Below are 7506 nucleotides of genomic sequence, written 5' to 3'. Positions count from 1 at the left end.
TTTTTTATCAACTGGAAGTGGGAATGTGATGGGAATGGTGATGTGACTGGAGTTAGGTTATTCCTAACGAGTGGAGCTAGAGGACTGCGTTCTCATCTGCTGTGAATTTTCCTCGTGATGTGCCCCTGACTGTGCTGCTGTCTCACCTTCAGCTGCTCTGAATGTAAGGAAAGGAATGTTCCCTGTGCATGCCAGGGGTTTTGGAAGCAGAAGAAGTGGAAGAGAGCAGAGCTTTATATTCTCTGATGTGGCCGCTCAGCTCAGGACAGCCCCTGTTCTTGGGAAGTTCAGCAGAGTGGCATTGCAGAAGTGATGTAAAGAAGGGGGTTTAAAACATTTTCTAGATCATTCTGTTTCTGTGCTGCCCTGTGTGCCCGCCCTTCTCCTATTTTGGAGTTGCCTTTCCCTACCCCCACGAATTTTAGCTTTTACAATGTGGCCATCCCAGTTTGCTCCAGGGGGTGAAGCCACACTTACTTATCAATATGAATTTATTCTGCTGTTCTGATCTGCTCAGCATTGCTGTCTGTGGAGTATTTCCTAATGCCTGGATAAACTACCTCTATACAAGTCTGTCTCTAGTGAAGAGCAGGTTATCAGGGAGCAGACAGCAACCCTGTGGGAAAATCCTTTTGCTCTCTGCTTGTGTTTTGTGGTGGAAAGAAAAATGGTAAATATTAATCCAACCCATCCTAACCTCTAATTCCTGGGAGAGCTGGGCACATACAAACCCTCGTGAGGAATAATTTGGGAGTGCAAAGACCAGCAGAGATGACCTGCTGACGCCTGTTTACTGGTGCTGCAGAACTTAAAATAGCTCTTGCTTTCCTTTTAGGAGAGAGGTTGATGCGAGGCTCTGGGCCTCATTCCGTGGAGGTATGAGCCAGGCTTTTGGGGTTGTTTGGAAGAATCTCAGCCAAGGTTCTGTGGAGCTGTTAAATCTCTGCATTGTTTGGTTTTTTTAATTATATCACTTACTCATCTTAATGTTCATTTTCAGCTCTCGGCCATTATTGCAGTGTCTGAAGCACAGGAGAGGCTTTTATGTGGAGCTACAAAACAGCCACCACCTGGGATTTGTAGGCTTTGCCTTTTGGAATCCAAGTTAAATAGAGTGTGGGATTTTGTTTCTCCCGGATGGCTACAGGAAAACCCAGATTAATTACCATTTAGCGTCACACAGGATGAAAGACAAGGACTCCGTGTAGTAAGGTAAATTCTGCTTTTATCTCTGTGTGCTAAAAGCAAGAAGTCCAAGGCAGATGATATCACAGCTCCCTGGGATTATGTAATTCCTGAAAATTGCATCCAAATCTGCAACAGAGATCATGAAGCACTCTGCCTTTCAGCAGGCGGGGTTTATAGCAATTCCAAAAACAACTCAAACATTCTTATTGTGTTCTTTGATGAACATGCGATTGTCCAATTTAGATGAAATTGTAGGGACTCTGATTCCCGTTTGAGTTACACAGACAGGGAATGTTCAGCAGAGTTGGAGGGCCATGGGTGTTTTCAGGCATGGAGTGGTGATTTCCAAAGGCTGAGCTCTGAGGTTGTGGGGTGGCCTCTTGTCACTAGCCTGTGTTTAATTAAAAGCTTGACAATACACATCGGGCTGGCCTGGGGGTGATCCTTCCAAAGGGATGAGGAGTCTGGAAGCATTTCTTTAGCAAATGTATAGATGAGAGGGCTGAAAGGGGCTGACGGTGATTTTTTTTTTTCTTTCCCATGTGAGTCTGACTAGAGAAAATTCCTGTTACTTAAATCAGTTTCTGGAGATGGGTTCATATTCCACACACTAAGACATACACAACACCCTTAGGAATTTCTCTGAATCCCTTTTGAGGAACAGAGATAAATATTTCACTCTAATCTTCCTGTACTGGGTTTCTCATTACTGGCTTGTTAATCCTCAGCTTTTGCTAAACAGGATCTGAGAAGAATTTTTACCTTCCAGCCTTGCTATCTCCCAGTGATCTTGTAAAGCATACTGGATACACCAGTTTCTGGATTTAACTTGGGATTTGCTTAAACATGAAACTAATTCAGTGGCAGGATGGGATATGAATTTGAAATGCAATAGTAGAAACTGATAGAGCTGCTTCAGGAAATGTCACTGACAGAGCTCACTTTCCCTTTTTTCCTGGTTAGAGCATTTCTTCGGAAAATATCTCCTTTTTTTTCTTCCTTAGCAGTTATTCCAAGTCAAAATGGTTTTTCCAAGTGCAGTCAGTGTTTTTAAGAAAGGGTTTGGGGTCCTGCTTGGCACACGCTCATTTTTCCCAGGCACAAGGTGGGATTCTTGGAGTGTTCTGTGCAGGACTGTTGGGCCTGATGATCCTTGTGGGTCCCTTCCAAGTCAGCATGTCCCATGAGTCTATAATTCAAATATCATGCTGCTTCTGCTGTAAAATTTCCAGGGAAAAAGCAATGGTGGATAACACAGCTAAGGTGATAGAGATTGAGAGCTAACCATGTCCAGGACTTGGCTTGTCCCCTTGATGTGTCCCAGGGAGCCACAGGTACAACAATCCACCTGGATCACTAATGCACACCTGCTTTTCCCTACTGATAGTTTTCACATCCCTGTGCATTGTCTGGTCCCACCTGTCAGGTGCTGGGAACTGCAGCCTCTTCCAGCATGTGCTTGCTGTCCTGTGCCGTGGAAGAGGCTGGTGAGAGATTCCTGGGAGGTTTCATCAGGGCTTCACTGACCATGGACATGCAGTGGGATTTTCTTTGCCCCTCTTGGATCTCTATCCATCTTGTCATGGCAGGCTGAGGTCTTCTGGGCATCCAGTGCTTTTCATTTCTGCTCTTCGGGGATTCTCCGAGTTCAGCATTTGGAAAAGTCTCTTTCCAAACAGTGTTTGCGAAGGTTTGAATTTTTGGGGAAGGTTGATGGTTTTTTCCTACAGTGATTTCCCAGGTTCTACCCTGCCCTAGGATTTGACATGATTTCTAGGCTCACATTGTACAGATGGCTGTGCCAAGGAGACTCCAGAGATTGCCTCATGACTTGGCGGAGCAGCTGTGAGATCCATGGAGGAGGAGAACGGGAGCAGCTGCTTGTACCTTATCCATGCCAGCTTTGGCAAGGGCTGTCTTGGGGAGGATTTGGCCACACAAAGTTTGGGGCTCGTTCCCAGACTTGGCTTTAAATGGCTGAGGGTTTATTTTGTTGCTGATCTGGCGTGTTTGGAGGGAATTACCAGCTCAAAAGGCCATTACTGAACACTGGGAATTTTTTCATCTGTTCATTTGCTCAGAACAGATCAAAAAATGACCATCATTTTTGCCCTTTCTCCAGGGCTTGGGTAGGAAGCAGTCTCAGGCTTTTTTTGGCTGATTTCCCACGATGGCTGTGCTTTCCGCATCAGTACCAGCAGCTGTTCCAGCACTCCCTTCGAGCCCGTTGGCAGGTGCTCCCATTTTAAATCCTTTCCACGGATTATGGATCATGAGCCAGGAGCCTTACAGAGGTATTTTGTTGGCAAACAGACTTCTGTTTCCAAGAACCTTTCCTTCTATTCCCGAGGGTGAACTGTTCCCTCCATGTTCCAAAAGGGAGGAAGGAGTAGGGGAAACGCAGCTGCTGCCTTCAGCTTTTCCAAGAGCAACCCCTGGTGTGCACCTGGCATAGAGGAGGAGAGAGAAATTGTGCTTGCGCCACCCGGACTGGAGAATCATTTAGGTGAGGTGGGGGTGTGCAGCTTCTCCCAGTGCTAGTGGGGGTTGTGAATCACGGGATCATGACATAGTTTGGGTTGGGAGGGGCCTGAAAGCTCATCTCATTCCACCCGCTGCCATGGGTAGGTTGTTTGCGGGGCTTGTTTATCCTTTGGGATGGGATGGAGGGGAAGGAAGGAAGGAAGGAAGGAAGGAAGGAAGGAAGGAAGGAAGGAAGGAAGGAACGAACGAACGAACGAACGAACGAACGAACGGTGGCGGGGGCTGTAAGCAGCGCGATCTACAACTCCCAGAGGCCTCTGCGGGAGGGCCGGGCACCAGCAGCCAATCGGAGCCCGCACCTCAGCTCTATAAAATGTGGCCTCGGGCCAACTTCCGTCTCTCTCGGCTATGGCGGCGAGTTGGGGTAGCGGTGCGGGGGCCATCCGGGATCATCCACCGGCATCCTTCGTCCCCGGGGCGCCCCCGCCGCATCGGCACCGCCGCATCGGCACCCCGTGGCTATGGCGCCCGGCGGCGGCGCTTCGGTGCGCTCCGAAGGCTGCGAAGGGCAGCGCGGCGTTGTTCCCGCCCTCCTCGCCGGGCCCGGCCCGGCCCCGGGTGAGTGAGGGACCCCTGAGGCTGAACTAATCCCCTGTCCCGGGACAGGCGGTGGCGGGCGGAAGAGCCCTGCGGACCCGCCCGGCCCTATCGAAGCTGCGTCTGTCGGTGCTGTGGCAGATGCGGTCAAAAAGGAGCCGAGAGCAAAGGGATTTTCCTCGACGGTCGCCGCTCAGTTGGAGCCTTCGTAGCTGTCCGGCAACATTTCGGGAAAGTACACGGCCCGCCGTGGGCTAGGGGTGGTTACTGGTGCTGGAAGCAGACAGCTGCCGCAAATCCCTGCCCCTGGGGTTCAAACTGACGCGCGGGGGGGCTGGATATCCTGTCTGTAGTTTTGTTTCAATTTACTTTTCTTGTAATTTACTTAAAGCTCAGGATTCTCTTCTTCCCCAGCAGCATCGTGGTATAGAAGGTGATCCTGGAGCATGGGATGGCTGGTGACGGCCTCAGCTTTGCGCAGGTGAGATGGGCGATCCAGGTTCTGGAGTCCTCCCTTGGGCTGAGAATTTGGTAGGTTTTGTGGCCTCCCTGGGCCAGAGCAGGAATCAGCAGCGTTTCCTGCCCCTCTGCTATCGGACAGTGCCATCACATGCTGTTCCAAGGCCATGGATCCTTCATAGGGCTTGTCCTTGGGGCTGGGCCCTGCAAACTCCCTTAGTTCTTGCTCCATCCAGATCTTGTGTGGGTGAGATAAGGGCAGTTCCTCTCTCTGGGCCTGGCTAGAGGCAGGACTAGGAATCAACCCCGATCCAGAGCCAGTCAATCACTCTTGTCACAGACTTTACTGGATAAACTCCATGTTTGTGTGCATGTTTATCCAAGAGCTGTGGCTCCACGCAGTAGCTGCAGGTCTCCAACAACATGCCAGAGCAATAGGAAGGTCTTTGACTGCTGGGCTTCTTCTGCCTGTGGCTGTCACTCACCCCTCCGATACATTTTTGGGAGTTGGGCTGTTGCTTGCTTGTGCTTTCAGGGTGGGATGAGTCAGGGCTTTGTCCACATGAGTCTGCAGCCCACTGCTGATATTGGGCGTATGTTGTGATGTCTTCCAGGGGTCCTGGGTGTTCCAGAGCTCACCCATCTGATGAATAAACCCGGGTGAGAAGGTAGTAAGTATCCTTGTTAGAACTCCACAGCCCATCCCTCCAAATCCCTTTCCCATCAGATCTGAATACCGATCTTGTGGTCGAAAAAGGAGGAAGAGTAAAATTCATGCTGGTCTTGGGCTCTCTGCAGGTGTGTCCTGTGCTGAGAGGGGCCACTAGGAAGACAGGCTGTGCCAGCCTCACTGTTTTGGGAAGTCTGGTTGGGAAGGAAACCCCTGGTCGGGAAAAGGGGTAAACGTTGGGCACAGGGGGCAGAGGTGCCATGAGGGTTGGAGGGCTGAGATTTGTTGGGAGAATCTGAGCCATGGATTTACAGTGACCCGTCGGCTTCAGGCATTAAACTCTGGCTCAATTTTTTCAGCAGTTACTCTGGAAAAGGGTGAGCCCTGTCCCAAGGGTTTCAGCTTGCTTCCCATAGGACCCGAGTTGTGGGGAAGCTGCAGTGTGGAGCATGTGAGTGTCCTCTGGGGAACTCCTGGTGTTGGGCTGTAAGTTTAAACTAGATACTGGGAGGAATTCCTTGGCTGTGAGGGTGGGGAGGCCCTGGTTGCCCAGAGAAGCTGTGGCTGCCCCGTTCCTGAAGTGTCCAGGGCCAGGATGGATGGGGCTTAGGGCAGCCTGGTCTGCTGGAAGGTGTCCCTGCCCATGGCAGCGGGTGGAACGGGGTGAGCTTTTAAGGTGCCTTCTAACCCAGACCATTCTGGGATTGCATGATCTGGAGTGGGGCCTGGAGGACAGGGAACAGTTCAAACTGACTGTGCCTGTGCTGGAAGTGGCCAGTTTTTTACCTGGACTGTGCAGGTGGGAATGATCAACCTCATTTTGGAGGTTTTTAATTGGCCAGAGTTGTGATCTGTGGGGCAGGGTGTGGGTGAGATCAGTGGCAGTGCAGCCTGGTCCATGATGACTCCTGAGTCTGGAGACTGTTGGATGAATCCTGCGGATATGGGGCTGAGGCCGGGCATGAGCTACCCAAAACCACAGGGCACAGTGGGAACATCCAGGAGTTGCAGAACGTAGATGGAATCTGACACAGCACTGAGCCCAACTGCTCATCACTCAGCTGGATTCTTTTTTATCCCTTTTTTCAGGTCTAAGCAGAGGGTGAGTCATCCCTGAGAGACTTGGTGCTGCAGTGCCAGACTGTTCTTTCCCAGCCCTCTCCTCTGGAAGTGGGAGCTCTGCAGAGCCAGATCCTGGCTCCTTCCCAAGCTGTGAGCTCCACCAAGGGCGATCAGCCACTTCTGGGCTCCACTCACCTGCACTGGAAGGTGATGGAACTGGTTTGGCTCCAGGTGTTGCTCAAGCTCCTGTTCAGGTGCTCCACATAGAAGAACAGTCTGTTCCATGGAGTTTTCTCAGGAGAGGGTCTGGATATACTGGATGTATATATCTGAATATATCTGGATATACTTTGTTAGAGCACAGCACCAATAATGCCAAGGGTGGTGGGTTTGATCCCTGTATGGGCCATTCACTTAAGAGTTGGAGTCAATGATTCCTGTGAGTCCCTTCCAACTTGGAATATTCTCTCCGTGATAAGAGTTTGAATAAATGCAATTACTTCAAATCCTTGCGGTGTGTCCCGTGTTTGGGTTGCATTGGGATGGGCTGAGGCTGGGCTGGCTCTGAGCTAGGGAATCTTGAGCATCCCCTTCCAGTGGTGCTCACCAGTGTTCAGGGGCGAGTTCCTGTCCTTGCTGCAGCACCTGCCACTGGGGGTGTCCCCCACAGCCCTCAGCAGTTGTCCCTGGAATGCAGAAACACACCTGGGCCTTCACGGAGGTGCTGGAGTGGCTCCTGCGCAACCCTGGGGTGTTCCAACACCCTCAACTGGAGAGCCTTGGTGATTCTGGTTGCTTGTTTTCTCACCATGGAGAAGAATGGGTTGTGGGGAACCACAGCCTCTTGAGTTGGAGCTGCTCTCTTGTTTCCTGTCCCTGGATGGCTGACCTGTGGCAAAGCTCCTGCACCCGAGGTGACCTGGCTGCCGAGAGTACTTTGTCCTGGAATATGCAGCTGGTGCCTCTGACTTCTAGTCTCCTACCTGCAGGTCTTGAGAGCCTCTTTGCTGTGGAGCATCTCCCAGGATCTTGGCTTCTGGAGGACA

General features: G+C 51.0%; 1 long non-coding RNA gene and 4 other non-coding genes across 12 annotated transcripts; all 5 read left to right on the top strand.

Annotated features, from left to right (window-relative positions):
- The first annotated feature begins 3753 nt into the window (after window positions 1-3753).
- On the top strand, window positions 3754-6971 carry LOC116454969. Of its 8 annotated transcripts, XR_004244275.1 has the most exons (4): window positions 3861-4290; window positions 4687-4750; window positions 5343-5849; window positions 6488-6971. It is a non-coding gene; the product is annotated as an uncharacterized LOC116454969 (long non-coding RNA). The 8 variants fall into 8 exon arrangements; XR_004244273.1 differs by lacking the exon at window positions 3861-4290 and adding an exon at window positions 3754-3812 and having other exon boundaries at window positions 4684-5849; XR_004244274.1 differs by lacking the exon at window positions 3861-4290 and adding an exon at window positions 3788-3812 and having other exon boundaries at window positions 4687-5849.
- Window positions 4370-4512, top strand: LOC116455198. The gene has a single exon (XR_004244335.1). It is a non-coding gene; the product is annotated as a small nucleolar RNA SNORA16B/SNORA16A family (small nucleolar RNA).
- On the top strand, window positions 5096-5226 carry LOC116455199. The gene has a single exon (XR_004244336.1). It is a non-coding gene; the product is annotated as a small nucleolar RNA SNORA44 (small nucleolar RNA).
- LOC116455200 lies at window positions 5431-5547 on the top strand. Its single transcript, XR_004244337.1, has one exon. It is a non-coding gene; the product is annotated as a small nucleolar RNA SNORA61 (small nucleolar RNA).
- On the top strand, window positions 6289-6359 carry LOC116455196. Its single transcript, XR_004244333.1, has one exon. It is a non-coding gene; the product is annotated as a small nucleolar RNA SNORD99 (small nucleolar RNA).
- Window positions 6972-7506: the final 535 nt, after the last annotated feature.

This window comes from Corvus moneduloides, chromosome 23, assembly GCF_009650955.1.
Source record: "Corvus moneduloides isolate bCorMon1 chromosome 23, bCorMon1.pri, whole genome shotgun sequence".
In the NCBI taxonomy this organism is placed as follows: Eukaryota; Metazoa; Chordata; class Aves; order Passeriformes; family Corvidae; genus Corvus; species Corvus moneduloides.
The sequence above is the reverse complement of the archived record's forward strand: the minus strand, read 5'-3'. Positions and strand labels throughout refer to the sequence as shown.